Source organism: Petaurus breviceps, unplaced genomic scaffold (genome assembly GCF_028583685.1).
Source record: "Petaurus breviceps papuanus isolate PSGF00001 unplaced genomic scaffold, PetGlider_PUasm1.0 90822, whole genome shotgun sequence".
In the NCBI taxonomy this organism is placed as follows: Eukaryota; Metazoa; Chordata; class Mammalia; order Diprotodontia; family Petauridae; genus Petaurus; species Petaurus breviceps.
In genome coordinates, this window is record NW_027187351.1 from 12,948,619 (window position 1) to 12,969,226 (window position 20,608).

At 37.5% G+C, this 20,608-nt stretch overlaps 1 pseudogene; it reads right to left on the bottom strand.

Moving 5' to 3' along the window:
• Positions 1 to 18,185: 18,185 nt before the first annotated feature.
• LOC138148157 (small ribosomal subunit protein uS3-like) lies at positions 18,186 to 18,999 on the bottom strand (annotated as a pseudogene).
• Between the last annotated feature and the right edge of the window lie 1,609 nt (positions 19,000 to 20,608).

The window sequence follows — 20,608 nt, forward strand, 5'->3', positions numbered from 1 at the left end:
CTGATCTAAAAAAGTTTATTGTTAATGGGTTGGGTTGAAGTCCAACTATGAGAAAACACTGGAACACTGAACTTAGTTAATCAGGAAGACCTGAATTTGAATTCTCCTTCAGATACTTACAGACTCTGTGGTCTAGACAAGTCACTTAACCTTTTTTTCTTAGCCTCAGTTTTTTTCACTTGTAAGCAAAGAGGTTAGATTTCTTGGCTTTTAAGGTCCTTTCCATCTAAATCTATACTCTATCACCCTATGACATTGGGAGCCACATCAGAGACATTGTGAGGACTGAAATAGATAACTTATTTGAAAGTACTTTGTAGTTTGCTGTAAATCACCATGTCAGTCGGAGTTATCATTATTGCCAAGTTGGCAGGACTGGCTACAGTGCCTCATTGAGGCTGACATGAAAGGAATTCTTACCCTTAAGGGATATGGAAGATAAGGTGGTAATGACAAATTCCTATAGCAGATAAAGAAGTATTCCTTCTTCAAATTGAACTTGAATTTGATAGAGGATCAGCTGTCAACCCTGTTGGTCTTGACAAATCAGACTTACTGAGGTGTTTCCTGACTGAAATGATGGGATGTGGAACAAACCATGTTTGAATGACTGTAGAGGGATCTGTGCTTTCCAGTGAAGTTATCAAAGTATCATATGGCTGCATTTCTGATCTAATAAAAAGACTACTATAATTGGACAACTATGATTCATGAAAGGAGGATTGGAATTGACAGGGGTCAGGGGATTGGCCTACGCATCTCTATGAACAAATAGCTTTGTGGAGAAATATCTCTCCTTCACTTCAGTAGATTCACAACCAGATTGGATGTTTGTTTCAAAATTCCCCTGAGTTTATCTGAATCTCTATTTGGGTTCAGTCACAATGGAGTAATTATTTGCATCAAATAATCAGAGTTCTATCATGGGATGAAAAGGTTAACAAGGGCTCTTTGGGAAAAGAATCTACCCTCTGTCATCTAGCCATGCTCCCAAATTTACTTTTTTTTTCTCTACCTGCATCTTAAACTAGCTATACTGGGAGAGTTATACTTGTCTTCATAGGAAATTAATGAAAACTAAGGTAATTGACCAAGGGTTACCTCAGTAATCAAAGTTTTCTCAATTCAGATGTTTCTCATCTGTTGTCCCTGTCTCTCTAGTACCTGTATATTTCTTAGTTATTAATTGCCTGATCAGATACCAGGACACAGGTTTTCTGTATTTGTATTTCCTTATTCGTGAACTGGTTTCTGACTCTTATGATTCTCAACCTCTATTTTTCACAAAGAACTTGTCTTTTTGCTTGTTTGCTTGATTCCCACCATCCTTGTGACTTCCCTGGACTCTTATCCCTGTTCACCACATCCATATATTCATTTTCATTTATTAAAATATAACCTCCTTGAGAGCAGAGTCTATGTTGTGTTTTGAATGTACATCCCCAATGCTTAACACAGGGTCTAGTAGTAAGTTCTTAATATATTTTTTCATTTATCCATCTCTAATTTATTCAATCAATACAGATTTATTAAGTTCCTAATATGGTCCTGTACTGGATATTCAGGATTTAAGGGAAAATAATGAAACAATCATTACTCCCAAACATTTTACATCCTATCTATTACAACTCAGCCAACTCCTATCTCCTTGCTGTTCCTCTCACTAAACAAAGCATTTCTGATCTCCGTGCATTTCACTGGCTGTCTTCAAAGTCTGGAATGTTCTATTTTCTCATCTTGGCTCCTGGCTTCCTTCAAATCTTAGCTAAAATTCCATCTTCTGTAAGAATCTTTTCTCAGTCTTCAGTGTTAATGCCTTCCCTCTGAGATTATCTACAATTAATTCTGTATATACCTATCTTATTTGTATATAGCTATGGAACAATAAAAATCTGTGAATTTTCCAGGTGTTGCTGACCACCTCAATTGCAATCAATATCAGAGAAAAGGATATGTGGATACACTGCATTAAGCTTGCTCCTGGTTGGAACAAGGACACAAATTTATTTTAATTTGCTTTATAAGAATAGGTCTATGCTTGTGATACATAATGTTTGCTTTACTTTCTCGTATAGTTTTAGCATTATCTTTTTCATCTGCTTCCTGAGAATTTGCATTAACTCTTCTGATGAGGAATGTAGAAATCAAATATTCATAGGAGAGTGTATAATTTTTGGTATACTAAAAGACCTTTTAGTCTTTAGCATTATAATTGTAGGAAAGGTAGAATAGGACCAGGACCCCAAACCACTCTTTCTGATAGTCTTCTTTTAGTTTTACTATTATTAACTATTGTTCCTCCAGGTTTTGAGCCAAGACCTGGTATGCATTATTGTGGTAGAGCCAGGGGTTTTCACACAAGACTAACCAGTGATTGTCTAGAAGTTGGCCAGAGTGGTATATGATTCCTGCTGAGAATAATATCAAGATTTCTATTCCAATCTAACCTCAAGACCAAAGTAAAGACAGTGGTAGCTATAAACAACCACAAGGTGGAAATGTAGGCCTTATCTGTATAGCTGGAAATTATTCTCAGATAAACATAATAACAACACAAGAAGCAAGCTGAAATACGAGAGGAGGAATTGTTCAGTGACTAAAGTCAACTGATGACATAGGACCGTTTAATTGGATTAACTATACAAATTTAATGGTTCAGTGGTGGTTGGGAGAATGCAATTAATCCTCCCTCAAGCAACAGCACCTACAGTGTAACTAATGCCGCACGTGTGACCTCAAGTGCAGAAAGTACTCTCTTTTTTAAATAAACTAATCAAAGGGTAGTTAGATACCTATTGTTGTTGTTCAGTTGTTTCAGTCATGTCTGACTCTTCATGACCCTATTTGGGGCAAAGATACTGGAGTGGTTTGCCATTTCCTTCTCCACTTCATTTTACATTTGAGGAAACTGAGGTGAACAGGGTAAGTGACTAGATAGGGTCACACAGCTAGTAAGTGTCTGAGGTCAGATTTGAACTCAGGTCTTCCTGACTCTAGATCTAGCCCTCTATCCACTGCATCACCTAGCTGCTATTGTGGTCATTATCTTGTTACTATTATTCTGTATAATATTGTTATGCAAACCTCCCTCTTGCTGTATAATAATAGTCCTAGCAATGCTATTTATAGCTCTGTTCTCTCTCCAATTCATACTTATTTTGATATGTGGCAAGGTTACAATTTTATCATCGATTCTTATGGTGAGGTAGGAGTCATTGGACCATATGGACATTGGAAGTATCAATTGTTCCATCAAACCCACATTGATCTATTCCTGTTCAGCCATATGAAACCATACCAAAGACTGACCAAGGGAATAATTGTACAGATATACCCACTTTTGTAGGACTTTTTGCCTCTTTTGTCTTTGCCAATTGCAAGGTTAATGCTGCTAACTGGAGTCCAGCTAACAGTCTGGTCCCTTTCTGGCCAAGTTGCAATGACACTCAGATCCAGATCCCCAGTCCAAGGATCCATAAAATATATAAAGACAGAACACTCCCATTCCCATTCAGAAAACCTCTGCTAGTTTTACCTCTCTGTTAACAGTAGTAAGATTGAAAATAGGCAGATAGATTTTGAAAACAGTGTAATTTAAAATAATCCCAGTCTTCCTATCCCTGAGATCAACAAAACAGAATCATTTATTATCATTTAGCTAAAGTCCAACTTTTTACTTCAAAAAATGATTCTCATCCTAGAAATCTTCTCTTCATAACCCTTACTTATAATAATAGAACTGTTTTTAGCAATAATGACACAGAAGCTGCTAAATTAACATGGGGGTTGGTGTCTCTAGGTCAATTTTTCATCTGTGCTGGGTTAGCTTTTTCTTTCCTTTTTCCTGGGTGGGGAAATGTGGGACATGTGGAATAGCCATTCTGGTTTCAATCTGTAATCGTTCTATAGGCTTAGTAGACAAAGGTGATACAGGAAATTTAGGAGTCTGGTGGCACAGACATCTGAAAAGATCAGCCATCACAAACCGTGCAGCTGAATCTACTCTTGGATAGAAAGTTCTCTGGGCTCTGTTCCCAAGCATTGGGATGACTTATGTTACCAAATCTGTTAGAAATATTTCTATGAAATTAAGCTACTTGCCCAGGCTACAATTAAAGTTATTGGTGAGATATCCAGTGGCCTCTTTCCCCTTCAAATAGAGGTTAACTCATTAAAATAAAGTTTCCCAACATCAGTTAGTACTAATTCTTCTCACTGCTGCATAGGCAGGGGCCTATGCTCTTTTTTTTTTTTTTTTTGCCAATTTAACCAATCGTGCTGTTCCTATATTAGAGAATTTATCATGAGTATCCAGAATCTACCAAAAAATCATAATTGATGCTCAACTCATTGCTAATGATATTTATGTAACAACATCTGGCTCTGCTTCCTGGTGGGATCCTTCTTGGTTTTCTTGGATAGCATCTTGGTTTTCTGGAGGAAATACTTTTTAGCATTCTGATAAAATGGACACTTTTTACTCTGGGATGTATACTCCTAACCTGGATTTTTCTGACTTGTTGCTGTAGCCCTCGTAATATATTTTTTTTGCTAAAATGAATCCTACAAATATTATGCTACTTCATGGTGCCAAACCCATATGGATAGATGTGGTTCCCCCTGAATCAATGTCTAATACTTTACTTAAATTCATAGTTAATTTTACTGTTATAGGCTTTAGGATTGAAGTCTCATTTTTTATTAATATTATATAATAACTGTTTAATCATGTTAAGGTACTTTGAGATAACTATTTAAGTCTTCTATTCTTTTAGAAGGTACTTAAAAACTACATCACTGTTAAAGGATACTTCCAGAAACTTTAAGGTATCCAACAATTCTTGAGCGTCTGACCCCAATTGGGCCTCTTCACCCCATTCAGTGGAGGACTTTGTCCTAAGATTCCCGAGACTCCTGAGACTCTGTCTTCAAGCTATGAACCATCTAAAGTCAGTTCATTCTGAAATGCATGCCATTGCTTTTGGTTTTCATTGTGGAGTCATTATGTTTATTAGCTATAAAATCTTTTTTAGAAGGGCACGTTGGAAAAAGTGCCTGCATTTGTGTTAAAAAATCAATAATCATATAATCAATAGAATTAATCAAAGACATTGTTACATATATAACTTTAAGAAACGTTTCAAGACAGGTATAAGTAAGAGAGATCCACCGGGAGTACTGCTGAATACTTTAGATGAAGACCAAGCCCCAAGCTTAGCAGTTGAGTTTTTTAGCAGAATGCTAAAAAGTATTAGTTAGTTTGGGATTTTTGCTACAAGCATCTAAAGACCTGTTAGTAGAAGCTGGACAACCGACTAGTCATGCAGAGTCAAACAGACCCTTTAGACCAATTGATCATAGGAAGGCTTCCAGGAGCCAAGAAGGCAGAGTAAGAAGTAAGTCATTCTCACCTTTCCTTATTGACCTTTCTGAAAGCCCAGAAAGTATCACCCTAGGAAAAACCCTGGAACAGCTAAGTCAGCAGAAATACAGGGGTGCTGCAGTCTTGTAGTCCAAGAAGCTTGGGGAATTAAGGGAGAAAGGCCCTTCTTGATCTGTGAGAGAGGGAGCAGTACAGGATGGGAAGTTTCCTGACAAGTCAGCAGCAGGCCCCACCTCAGCAAACCAGGTGAGATCCTGAGACCCAGGGTGGTGGAATAGGCAAGCCCCAAAAACATTAGGATCTTCAAGTGCCTCAGAACCGGCAGGGAAACCAATAGACACCATCTCAGAAAACCACCATGTGGCTGGTGTAGCCACATCTCCAGGTGCTTCAGCACAGCTCCAGGAAGCACAACTGCAGGAGGCATGGCTCCAGTCTGGCAGACAACTTCCAGCAGCCAAACATTTGAGTGCTTTAAAGAAGGCTGAATGAGTAGGCATGCCCGGGGGCCAGATTTCCTACTCCATCCTCAGAGTTTCAGTATTGCTAATCCCAGCTCAGCACCAGGTAAGCTGCCAGACCCCTACAGCTTCCAACTGCCAGCACCTGAGACCCCAGCACACAAAGCCAGTGAGTAGGTCCAGGGCTCCCAACAAAAGAAGCTTAGGTCAATGTTCCCCTGTGCTCCAGCAGGAGAACTCAACTTAAAAACCAGGAGATAGGCAAACACCATGAGAACAATTGGTCATAAAATCTTTGGGCCAATTGAAGGAATTTGATAATTTGCTTAGGTGATCCATGAGGAAATTGATTTCCTCAAGAATATAAGGAAGGGGGAAAGGATTGAAAGAAATAATTTTTAAATTTATATTGTCTTACTGATTTGTTTTAGGCCTTATTCAGATAGCTTTTAAATTAATAAGTATATAATCATTGTAGAAAGATTGTTTCTCATTCCTACAGAGCTGCACTCCTGTATAGAAGAGCTGAGCTCCTCCAGAGCTGAGATGGCATGACTAGTTCCTCATTCTACGGTAGCCTAAACTGCTTTTTGTGATAGTCTAAGTTAACACTCATAACCATGCATATTGTGAGTGTCTCATAATGCAAAACCACAGCCAATCAGATCATCTGATAATTGCTGTGCTCCAAAAATGTCTTTGTACTCGAAGTCCAGCAACTTAATAATGCAAATCACCCAAGTTCCTCATTCTAATCTTGGAAAATATCAAGCCAACCAGGAATATAGCAAAACAAATTACTTAATATTCTGTAATTCTTTTCTTTCTCTTTTTCTGTTATAAAAATGATCTGTAACCCGCCCCATCCTAATTCAAGATCTTTGGTTCCCCTGTTAATCAATCTTTGAAAATTTTTTTAAATTAATTTATTTAATTTAGTTTTCAACATTCACTTCCATAAGCTTTTGAGTTTTAAATTGTGTCCTCCTCCCTCCCTCCCCATTCCCCAAAAGAGCATACAATCTGATCAAGGTTCTACATATACATTCTTATTAAATTTATTTTCACAATAGTCATGTTGTAAAGAAAAACTAGAATGAATGGGAGAAACTCCAAGAAAGAAAAAATAAAACAAAAAAGAGAAACAGGGCAAATAGTATGCTTCAATCTGCATTCAGACTCCATAGTTCTTTCTCTGTATTTGGATAGCATTTTCCATCATGAATCTTTTGGAGTTGTCTTTGATTCTCATGTTGCTGAGAAAAGCTAAGTCAATCAAAGTTAAGTCATTTTACAATGTGTCTGTTACTGTGTACAATCTTCTCTTGTTTCTACTCATTTCACTCAGCATCAGTTCATATAAGTCTTCCCAAGTTTTTCTGAAGTCTGCCTGCTCATTATTTCTTATAGTACAATAGTATTCCATTATGTTTATATACTACAACGTGCTCAAACATTGCCCAATTGATGGGTATCCACTCAATATCCAATTCTTGGCTACCACAAAAGAGCTGCTATAAATATTTTTGTACACATGGGTCCTTTTCCCATTTTGGTGATCTCTTTGGGATATAGGCCTATAACTGGCATTGCTGGGTCAAATGGTGTGAACATTTTTATAGTCTTTTGGGCATAATTCCAAATTGCTCTCTAGAATGGTTGGATCAGTTCACAACTCCACCAATAATGCATTAGTGTTCCAGTTTTTCCCACAACTTCTCCATCATTTATAATTTTCTTGTTTTGTCATGTTAGTCAACCTGATATGTGTGAGGTGGTAAGAAACCTAAGAATTGTCTTGATAATCAATAGTGATTTAGAGCACTTTAAAAATATGATTATAGATAGCTTTAATTTCTTCTTCTGGAAATTGCTTGTTCATAAACTCTGATCATTTATCAATTGGGCAATGACTTATATTCTTATAAATTTGACTCTGTACCATCTTACATGTTATTAAGAAAAAAAAAGATATACAGGCACTGAGGCATAGAGATCCACTGGAAAAGTTGAAACGGGTATGGGAGAAAATATGGGAGAGAGCAGATCAGAGGTGGGGATATCCTGTGGGACTGCTGTTTTGGGGGGATGGGTGGGGGAAAAATGGGGAGAAAAATTGTAACTCAAAATCATGGAAACGAACAATGTAAATCAGAAGTTAATAAAGCATTAAAAAAATAATAAAAAAAAAGAAATGAGACCCTTATCAGAGAGAGTGTTTGTAAAAATTCTTTCCCAATTTTCTGCTTCCTTCCTAATCTTGGTTTCATTGGTTTTCTTTGTGCAAAAACTTTTCAATTTAATGTAATAAAAATTATCTATTTTGCTTTTTATAATGTTCTCTATATCTTGTTTGGTCATAAATTTTTCTATTCTCCATAAATCTGACAAGTAAACTATTCTTTGCTTATAGTTCGCTTATAGTATCAGCCTTTATATCTAAATTATGTATTCATTTTGACTTTATTTTGGTATACTGCGTAAGTTGTTGGTCTGTTCCCAGTTTCTGTCTTACTATTTTCCAGTTTTCTCAGTAACCTTTGGCAAATAGTGAGTTCTTATCCCAGAAACTGGGTTCTTTGGGTTTTAAAATAGTAAATTGCTATAGTCATTGACTACTGTGTCTTCTTTACCTAACCTATTCCACTGATCTACCACTCTATTTCTTACCCAGTACCAAGTAGTTTTGATTATTATAATACAATTTAGGAGTTGGTATGGCTAGGCTACCTTCCCTAGAATTTCTTTCCACCAATCCCCTTGATCCTGTTTGTCAGTCTTAAAGATGATTTCTTCCTTTTTCCTTTAATTTATTTATGATGTTCTACCTTATGTCTAAGCAATATATCCTTTCAGAGATCATTTTGGCATAAACTGTGAGATTATGGTATATACCAGGCAATATTAAACATATATCATACATCCCATTGGTAGTCTGGTCAAATATATAGATCTCATCTCAGAATATATAAAATTAACACAAATAAAATACTTAAGATTAAAAAGGAAAATAATTTTATTGAAATACAGTTATTTAAATATTTAACTAGAAACAAAATCATAGATTCCAAGTTAAGATATTTTCATATATACCTAGTTTCTGCTAGATTGGTTTCAGTTTTCCTTATAGTATTTTGTTGAATAGTGAATTTCAATAACTGAGATCTCTGGATTTATCAAACACTAAGCTACTGTGTTCATTTGCTTCTCTGTGCTGTGTGCCTAATCTGTTTCACTGATCAAGTACTCTCTATTTCTTTGTGGTATTTTCAGTTACTGTATAGGATAAAACCTTCCATGCCCCATCTGATGCATGTTATATTAACTAAAATGAAGACATAATTAATCAAATTGCACACACATGGAGTATATGATATGCTCTTGGATCTGTGCTATGTCTGTCCCTACCTTATATAAATATCCCACAAGTTGTTGAGAGAGAAAGGCAAGTGCTTGTATTGCTAGTATGGATGTGCCTATAAGTTATCTTTTCTCATCTAGAAGAATTTAATGCCCCAACAGGGAGGTAGAAGGGTGCAAGATTTGGAGGCACAAAATATATAAATTGTGATCTTGACTTTCAATAGAAACATGGAGGATAATAAAACTCCTCTTCTTCCATCAGAAAGAAAAGAAGATGGATGATTCTCTCTTCCCATTGTGAATTGCTCTACAGCTGCTGTATTGAAAACAGCTTTTAGAGCACACATACCAATAATGAAAGTGTACATGCCTCTTGCTGCAAAAGGGGCTTTAATAAAAAGGAACACAGAAGGCTGGAACCTAAGGACATGATCCAGGAATGATCCAATTATTGCTGACTTGAGCCTTCCATATTTATAATGTGGCTGGTAGTGACTCCCTTTGGGTCACTTGATTTCCTATCCTGTTGGTTTTATACTTGCTGACAGATAGGACATGGCTGACGAGGTCTGTACAGATCATCAAATATTTACTTATTAGCCGATTGATGGAGCACCTTTCCTCTTTAGAGCTCACCGTACTCTCCGTGAAACTTAACTATTTCAGCATCAGTACAGGAAATTAAGGCGAAGAAAAAAGTAATAGCAAATAAGATTGAAACCCTTGCTATGTTGCTCTGGAAAAGTCAGCTTAGAAACAGGGCAAATGCTCCTGGACCAAACCTTTCTGGTTTCCAGTTTCATCATATGCAAAATGAGTGGGTTGGACTAGACAAATTCTCAGACCCCTTCTACCTCTTAACCTGTGCTTTGTAGAATGATTGTATATATGAATGGCAAAAGAAGATTTCACTTTAGTAAGCATTTATTTAAGTGCTTAAAAAAGAGGCAGCTAGGTGGTTCTGTGGAAAGAGAGCTGGGCCTGGAATCAGGAAGACTCATTTTGTGAGTTCAAATTCTAGCTTCAGACACTTACTAGCTGTGTGACCCTGGGCAAGTAAGTCACTTAATCCTGTTTGTCTCAGTTTTATCATCTGTAAAGCAAACTGGAGGAGAAAATGGCAAATCTTTCCTGTATCTCTGCCAAGAAAATCCCAAATGGGGTCACACACAGAGTCAGAACAACTAAAAAACAACCTAACAACAATTTAAACAAGTGTTTAAAATATGTAAGCAGAGTTAGTGTGGTATAGCCTTGATTGAGAACTGAAAAGACTTCAGAGGCCATCTAGTCCAATTTCCTCATTCATCTAATAAAGAATATGTGGCTGAGAGAGGTTAACAGGAGTGTTCAAGGATTTAAATTCAGTTCCTATGATTCTAAGTTAGGGAATTTGGGAGAGCTAGGTGGCACAGAGAAGCCCAGGAGTCAGGAGGACCTGAGTTCAAATTTGGCCTCAGACACTTAACACTTACTAGATGTGTGACCTTTGGCAAGTCACTTAGCCCCAATTACCCTGCCTCCCCCCCTCCAAAAAGACCAAAAAAAAACCCTAAGTTAAGAATTCTTTACTGGATGTTCATGAATTTAATAACATTTTTATATGCATATTTCAATATAATTGATTTTCTTTGTAATCTTGTGTATTTTATTATATGCATTTGAGAACATTAATCTGAGAAGTTCTTAAGCTTCACCAGATTCCCAAAAGGCTTCATGACATAAAAAAGGTAAGGAAACATACTTCTGAATTCAATGCCTTTCCCAATGTTCCATGTAAACTGGCTTTTGAAAAGGGTAACAGAGATTCTGTGCAAATCACTTAATTTCTGTCTCCCATGCAAACACTTTCCTTGGATCTTGATTTTCTGATGAGTTACTGATCTGCATTAGTGGAAAAAGTTTCTATATTGAGTTTTTTATGAGGTGAAATGTGAAGTCATGGCAATATGCTTCTACCTCTTAACCCCACAAATAGGAAAGGGACTGTGGGGCTTAGGATATAAAGACTGAAAGAAAAATGCTAGCTGCCCCTAAATACTATACATTCTATTACATGAAAAAAAAATTAGATAAATCAATGTGACAGAATTTGAGGAGGAAGAGAATACCATGAACTAAAGGATAAGGAAAAGCTTTCTGTAGAAGGTGGCACTTGAGTTGAACCTTGAAGGAAACGAAGCATTTTGTTTAGCAATCAAAGTCCTTCACAATTGGTTCTCAACCTGACTTTCTAGATTTATTATATGTTTTTCCCCCTAATAAGCTAGGCAAACTGGCCTGCTTTGCTTTTCCCCATACATAATAATCCAAATTCTTGACTCCAATCCTTTTTACAGGCTATCTCTCACACCTGCAATACACTCCTACTTGATCTACTCTCAGAATTGCAATCTTCCTTCAGATCTCAACTTAAGTGCTTCCTGTTACATGATGCTTTCCATTACCTTTATAGTTGCTAGTTCTCCAACCCTATGCAAAATTATTTGCATTTCTTATATAAATGTAACTCAGGGATAAAGTCCCATTTGCATAAGACTCTTCTCCTTGGTCAGTAGAAAGATTACTCAATGTCATCTGTAGGGAGGAGTTGGTGAAACTTGGCAGAGAAGAGACCACTTTTTTTTCTGGCTTCCAGAGGGGACCCATGTAGTTTCAGGTGCTCTTGAGAGAGGTCTCTGGAAGGAGAGAAAAATCTCTGGGAAGAAGCCAACATGTAGAGGAGCTGGTGCCTCAAGTATTTCCGTATTCCTAGTTTGCCATGCTAGAGACCATGGATTTTTGCATCTAATAATCTCTTCCTTCCCACCCTCTTCTTCCACTCCCCTTCCCTCTCCTTTCCTCTCCTCCTCTTCTCTCCTTTGGGGAAAGATACATTTACTCTTAGATAAATTGAGTTTGAGGCACCAAAAGGAAATTCTCCTGATCTGGAACAGTGATCCTCAGGACCAAATTTTTTTTCCTTGCTTTTTGGAGAGTGGAAAGCAGGACAATTGGGGTTAAGTGACTTGCCCAAAGTCACAGGGCTAATTGTCTGAGGTCAGATTTTAACTTGGGTCCTCCTGTCTCCAGGGCCAGTGCTCTATTCACTGTGCCATCTCGAGGCACCAGGACCAGAATTTTTAAGGACAATGACACATCAGGGCTTATATAGCCTTCTCTTGGGTCAGAGAATGTAACAACCCTCTTGACCCACTGCCCAGTCAAAAAGTATCTCCTGAGAAACAAACCTCCCACTACAGGCTCCAGGTGCACTTAAGCCTAGGGGCAGGGAAGATCTTAAAAGTTACATTCTCATTACAATATCTGAAATGTTAATCTCCTCCAGATAATATCAAACAAAATTGGCCATCCAGGCACTATTTGGAAACCTCCAAAGATGGCAAATACATTTTCTCATAGGAAAATAATACCTTAGAGCTTCAGGCAAACATTAAGATTAAAGTTTTAAGAGAGTTGCTGATCTATATGGATAGCAAGAGTTTCTTCCTCACCTGGCAGTTCCCTGTATTAATGAAATCACAGGTCTAGTCCCTAATGGTATCCAGTATCTAATAATGCTTATCTAGCCCTTGTGTAAAGACCTAAATAAAGCTCTATTTCCTCTGAGGCAATCCATTCCATTCATTGATAGCTCTAATTGTCAGAACATTCTTCCTTATATGTAACCTAATATAGCCTAAATTTACCACTTTATAACTTCTACCCATTATTCCTAATTTTGCTCCCTGGCCAAGCAGAACAAGCATTGTACCTCTCCTTCATGACAACCCTTGAACAGAGCTAGCACAGATCTTTCTCTTCTAAGAAATATGTAATTTTCATCCCCCTCCCAAAGTGTCATATATATAAATATTAGTAAGGAAATTTTAAAATTGGAATTAGTCAAATCATCGAAATTTCTAGATTACATACATGTGTGCTTATTCAGATACAGAACTTAGTGTGTGACCAATATTCATTGATTAAATGACCTCCAATTAACATTCTTGTGCAAATTCTGTGGCAGCTGAAACAATATGTTGCATTTTTATTTACATAATCCCTAAAAGGTAAGAAATGATCGGTCATTTAGAGAGCAACATTTTAGAAATTTCTCTGCCATTCAAGATCAAGATTTTTTTCATGGCTTATTACAAACAATCCTTCAAGGAAACCTAAATATAACATTATAACATTCAGTTTTCAAAAAAGTCTTAAGCCTTTTGGTCAAATAATGTGATTTTTCCAAACCTTTTATTTTAATGACAATTTAGTAAAATCCAAATCTGACAGCCAAATGAACGCCATCACAGGTAATGAAGTAGTGCCCAGGAAGACTCTTGGGAGAAAATATCCAAGTCTCCATTAACAGAAATTCATTCTGAGGGTCTTTTTAAATGATAGAAAAAATTTTAACTTTGACCTTTGATTCCTAAAGAATTCTTTAGTAATAAATTTGACTGAGTTGAAGTTAAGACAATGGGAAGGTGACACCAGGGAGAGGTGTTGGATTTATAGTAGACTCATAGATAAACAAAATACAAATCAGTGTAAAGATGCTCATCAAGAATATATCATAGGAAAATTAACCATTTTTTTCTTTATGTGTTTTTATATACTGTGATGTTGTGGCTTAGAGTCAGGATAGACTGGGTTTGAATACCATTTTTTGATACTGACAATGTGGTCTAGAGAAAGTCACAACTTCTAAGTCCCCCAGGAAAGTCTCCAAGATTGTAATTTTTGGGGCGGTGTAATGAGAATGTAAATTTAAAGATCTTCCCTGCCCCTAGGCTAAAGTGCACCTGGAGCCTGGGGTAGGAGGCTTGTTTTTCAGTAGATACTTTTTGATTGGCCAGTGCCTCCGAAAGGTTGTTACATTCTCTGAGCCAGGAGAAGGCTATATAAGCCTTGATGTGTAGCTTTGTTTAGGGGCTCACTTTGAGAAGCATTCTGTGATTTGATCTGGATTATGGGAAGCCATTGTCCAGAGCCCCCCGGCTTTGAAAAACCCAGATGTTGAAACCCAGATGTTGATTTGGTATGGAAGTAATGGCTGGACAGTTTGGAAAGCTGTCTACTTGGTCTGTTTCTGTCTTGATAATTCTGCCTGTATACTTTGAAGTTCGGGGTGCTGACCTCTTTCCTCTGAACTAGGTAAAGGATACATATTTGACTGATTAAAGTAAGCTTGTTAACCCATTTTGAGTTGCTTTCCTTTATCAAAGCAGATCCAAGAACCTGTGTTGGCAGCAAACCCTGAGGATGCTTGGGGTGCTTGCTGCCACAGGTGGCCAGGTAGCACCGTGAGTAAGAGCACTGGCCCCAGTGTCGGGATGACCTGGGGATCGAATCCGAGCTCAAACACTTAGCATCCACCCAGAAACACATGGCCATGTAACCTTGAGCAAGTTACTTAATCCCAATTGCTTAGGGTGGCCAGGTGGCTCAGCGAGTAAGAGCACTGGCCCCAGTGTTGGGATGACCTGGGGATTGAATCTGGGCTCAGATACTTAGCACCACACCCATAAATTTTAATTTGATTGGCCGTGTTTACTTGATCAAGTTACTTAACCCCAATTGCTTAAAAAAAAAAAAAGAATATAATTTTCAAAGTAGGTGCTGATCTGCATTAGAAGAGGAGATTGCCTCAGCAGAAACTTCTTATACAGACGATCCAGATCTAGGGCAAAAGAACTAAAAAGAAATATATTACAGGTGTAAGAAATAGCATGGCATCATGGACAGAGACTCTGTCTTGAAATTAGGAAGACTTAGGTTTATGTATTGTTTCTGACATATAGTGTAATAGTTAAACTATCCTATGCAAATCTCTTAACCTCTCATTCCCTCCCCTTATCCTCCTTAGATTACTGAGGAATTGTTTATCTACATTAGAGAAAGGAGCTTCCATGTTGGAATTTCTCCACATGAATGAAATCCCAATTTTTGTTTAACCCTTTATTCCCACCCTAGACCTCTCCTTCTACCCCCAAAATTATTGGAGAGATGAGAATTTAAGAAATGAAGTATTCTGGATTCAAAATGAACATTCCAAAACATGGTACAAAATTCAGGGAGTATGCATGTATGTACACTCACATGTGGGATTATGTGACAGTTACATGTCATGATTTTATTTGAAATGGAAAATATAGTTTGGCTGTAATATCTTGATTTTTATTAAAGGAATTTTATAAGTTTTTGTTTTATAAGGTCAGCAACTTGTATCTCCAGAGCAGGAAAACCTGCAGTTGTTAAAGCAACCTGCATATCATTGCCCTTGCATTCTCCAGTTCATCTAAAAGCATATTTTTCTGTCAATAAAAACTTGCCTTATAAAAAACAAATTGGATTCAATACCTAAGAAATGAAGCTGGCTTTGGTGCCGTGGTATACTGGTGGTGGTGATATGGTACTTTCAAGGTGATAAAATTATCATTTCACTGGCTGTCTGTAGGAATGAGATTACAGTGAGATACTTGGACAATAGGACTATCTTGACCTATTAAATGAAAGAGATTCCAATTTATTGAGGGTAATGGAAAGAAGGATTTTTTTTCCCTTTGTGCTACTTCATTTTCTTCAAATTTTAGACAGAATTTCTTATTTTGTTGAACATTTTTGTTCTTTCAAAATGCTTTACAATTTCTATTTTATGAGTAAGTTCTCTCAGAGGGAGGGAAGGAAAGAAAGAAGGAAGAAAAGAAGGCAGATGGTCAAGAAAGGAGGAAAGAAAGAAGGAAGCAAACATTTATTAAGCACCTACTATGTGCCAGACACCATACACCTTGCTGATGTTATTTTTTCCTCCAAACAAGCTTGAGAGGTATGTGCTATTATTATTATTATTCCCATTTCATAGATGGAGAAACTCAGACCAACAGAGATTAATTTTATTGCCAAAGGTTACAGAGCTATTAAATATCTGAGACCAAATGTGAATTTATGTCTTCTTGCTTCCAGGTCTAGCGCTATATCCATTGTGCCACCTAATTGCCTCTGCTCTCCTGGCAAGAAGGTCAAGAAGACTATGCCTACATAAATAAGTATGAAATGGTATAGGGTTTTCAGTAAATAGAAATATTTTTTTCTTTATTTTAGTTTTCACCATTCATTTCCACATGATTTTGAGTTACAAATTTTCTCCCTGTCTTTCTCTTACCCCCACTGAATACCCCTTCCCCCAATCTGCTCTCTCCCTCATTCCCCCTCTAACTTTCTAGTAGGACAAGATGGATTTCTATACCCCAGTGCCTGTATATCTTATTTCCCAGTTGTATATATAAAACATTTTTTAACATTTGATTTTAAAACTTTGGTTTCCAGATTCTTTCCCTTCTTTCCTCCTCACCCACCCCTACTGGGAAGATAAGCAATTCAATATAAATTATACATGTGTAGTTATGCAAAATGTTTCCATAGTAGATATATTGTGAAAAGACTGACTATACTGCCCTTCATCCTATCCTGGTACCCACTTATTCTATTTTCTACTTTGACCCTGTCCCTTTTCAAAAGTGTGTGCTTCTAACTACTGTCTCCCCCAATTTGTCCTCCCTTCTATCATCCCCTCTCCCATACCCTTCTCCCCTACTTAACTGTAGTGTAAGATACCCAAATGGGTGTGTATGTTATTCCCTCCTTAAGCCATACTCGACGAGAGTAAGGCTGACCCATTCCCTTTCATCTTCCTGTTCTTCCGCTCCATTGCAAGTTTTCTCCTGCATCTTCCATATGAGATAATTTACTCTATTCTATCTCTCCCCATCTCATTCTCTCATTATATTCCTCTCATCTCCTACTTCCATTTTTAAGACATTATACCCTCTTATTCAAACGATCCTGTGCCCTCTGTCAATGTATACACATACATACATACACACACTCACATATGCATCCATACACACATACAACCTTTTATATAAACATGTATATTCCCTTCAACTATCCTCATACTGAGAAAAGTCTCAGGAGTTACAATAATAATTTTTCCCATGGGGGGAGGGGAAGGAGAGGGACAAAATGTGAAACTCAAGGAATTGTGGAATTGAATCCTGTAAACTAAAAGGAAACAAACAAATTAATAAAAAAAATAAAAAAGAATAATAATAATTTTTCCATGTAGGAATGTAAATAGTTCAACTTTAATAAGTTCCGTATGATTTCTTTTTCCTGTTTACCTTCTCACACTTCTCTTGCTTCTAGTATTTGAAAGTCAAATTTTCTATTCAGCTCTGGTTTTTTCATCAAGAATGCTTGAAAATGGGGCTGCTAGGTGGTGCAGTGAGTAAAGCACCAGCCCCAGAATCAGGAGAACTCGAGTTCGGTTCAAACCTCAGACACTTAACACCCACACAAAAAAAACTAGCTATGTAACCTTGGGCAAGTTACTTAACTCCATTGCCCTCCAAATGGCAATATATATATATATATATATATATTCAAAGTCCTTTATTTCATTGAATGACCACATTTTCTTTCTTTTTTTTTTTCTTAAGCAATTGGGGTTAAGTAACTTGCTCAAGGTTACACAGCCAGTTATTTCTGGGTGTGGTGCTGAGTGCCCGGGCCCGGGATTCGATCCCAGGTCATCCTGACTCTGGGGCTGGTGCTCTTACTCACTGAGCCACCTGGCCTCCCCTGAATGACCATATTTTCCCCTGAAACATTATACTCAGCTTTGCTGGGTAGGTGATTCTGGGTTTTAATCTTAGCTCCTATGACCTCGGGAATATCATATTACAAGACCTTTGATTCCTTAATGTAGAAGTTGCTAGATGTTGTGTTAACCTGATTGTATTTCCACAGTACTCAAATTGTTTATTCCTGGCTTCTTATAATATTTTCTCCCTGACTTGGGAACTCTGGAATTTTGCTGTGATATTCCCAGGAATTTTCTTTTTGGGATCTTTTTCAAAAGGTGACCAGTGAACTCTTTCAATTTCCATTTTGCCCTCTGGTTCTAGAATATCAGGGCAATTTTCCTTGAGAACTTCTTTTTTGTTTGTTGTTTTACAAAAGATTTTATTAAAGATCTTTACAGAAGAGCTTCAGGCACACCATTCCAGGTGTCACAGAGTCCTATTAGGCAGTGGGCACTGGCTGGGGCATAGCTGGTTGCTCTGCCTTCCCACTCTTCTGCTCTGAGATGGGGGTGGTAGGAAGAATCTCATCCTTGGGCTCTACAATGTTCACATGGTCAGGCAGGGGCTTCTTAGGGCCAATCTTGCCACTTGGGTCCCAAGGCATCATGATTTTGACTTTAATACCCAATACACCCTGTCTGAGGAGGATTGATGCACAGCTGCATCAATGTAGTAGCTGACAGGGTCTCCACTGTGGATCCACAAACTTCATGGACTTGGCCCTCTGGCCTCTGAGCTTACCAGACACCCCTACTTCAAATCCCTTTGCTCCACTCTCCATAATGAAGGGGAGGACACCATAGCAGGCCCTATGAACAGCAAAGCCTCCCAGGAGCTTGTAACACAAGGACTCAGCCTGGGCAATAGCACAGAGACCTCTGGTGGCCACCTTCTCAGCATACAGCTCTATACTGCCTTTGGGGAAGCCAAACCTCTTCTGAACTACTGCTATCATTTCACAAATCCCCAAGGACATTTTGAGTCCTGGTGGCCAAGATGATGATTTCTGTCCTGGTTGGGGTAACTTGAAACTCCACCCCAGAATAGCCATCCTCAGCCAGCTCCCTGTTGAGAAACTCATTCAGCTCAGCTTTGAAGATGCCATCAGCAACAAATTTCCTCTTCTTGGAGATCTGCACAGCCATCATGCACCGACAACAAAGTGAGAACTTCTTGAAAGATGATTTCTAGGTTCTTTTTGTGATAATGGATTTTAGGTATTCCAATAATTTTAAAATTATCTCTTCTGAATCTATTTTTCAGGTCAGTGGTTTTTCCAATGAGATATTTCACATTGTCTTCTATTTTTTCATTTGTTTGTATTTGTTTAATAGTAACTTGATTTCTCATAAAGTCACTACCTTCCATTTGCTCCAAACTAATTCTGAAGGAATGATTCTCTTCAGTGAGATTTTGAGATTCTTTTTCCATCTGGCAAATTATGCTTTTTAAGGCATTCTTCACCTCATTGACTTTTTGAACCTCTTTTGCATTTGAGCTAGTCTACTTTTTTTTGGAAAATTTTTTTGTTTATTTTTTTAATCAAGTGCTTTATTAACTTTTGGTTTACTTCATTCATTTCCGCAAGATTTTGAGTTACTTATTTTCTCCCCATTTTTCCCTTATATACCACCCAAAAATAGTGATCCCACTGGATATCCCTCCTCCAATCTGCTCTCTCCCATATCTTCTGACATACCCCCTCCAAACTTCCAGTAGGGCATGGTGGATCTCTATGCCCCAGTGCCTGTATATCTTATTTTCCAGTTACATGTAAAATAAAATAATGTTGATAATAGTATGTATGTATGTGTGTGTATATATATATATATATATATATATATATATATATATATATATATATAACATTTGATTTTAAAACTTTGAATTCCAGATTCATTCCCTTCCTCCCTTGTCACCCACCCTTACTAGGAAGATAAGCAATTCAATATAGGTTGTACATGCGTAGCTATGGAAAACATTTCCATAGTAGATATATTGTGAAAAACTGACTATGTTTTCCTCCCTCCTATCCCACCTCCCACTTGTTCTATTCTCTACTTTGATCCTGTCCCTTTTCAAAAATGGGTGCTTCCAACTTCCCTGCCCCAACCTTCCCTCCCTTCCATCATCCCCCCTCTCATCTCCTTCCCCCCCCCACTCTCCTTTAGGGTGAGATACCCTATTTAGTGTGTATGTCATTCCTTTTGCCTTCCTGTTCATCTCCATTGTAACCATTTTCACATACCTCTTCTATATGAGATAACTTATCCCATGCTGTCTCTCCCTATCTTCTCTCATTATATTCCTTTCTCAATTCTTAATTTCACCTTCTAAGTATCATCCCTTCCCATTAAATTGGTCTTGTGCCCTCTATCTATGTATACCTCTACACATACATACCTACATTCACATATGTATTCGTATGCCCATATACCCTCCTATAGGGACTTATATATGAATGTGTGTATATATATATATATATATATGTGTGTGTGTGTGTGTATATACACACAAATTTCTATTTACTGCAATTATTCTCATACTGAGAAAAGTTTCATAAGTTACAATTATTGTTTTTCCATGTAGGAAAATAAATAGTTCAACTCTGATAAGTTCCTTATGATTTCTTTTCCCTGTTTATCTTTTCATGCTTCTCTTGCTTCTTGTATCTGAATATCAAATTTTCTATTCAACTCTGGTTTTTTCAGCAAGAATGCTTGAAAGTCTTGTATTCCACTGAATGACCATATTTTCCCCTGAAACATGAT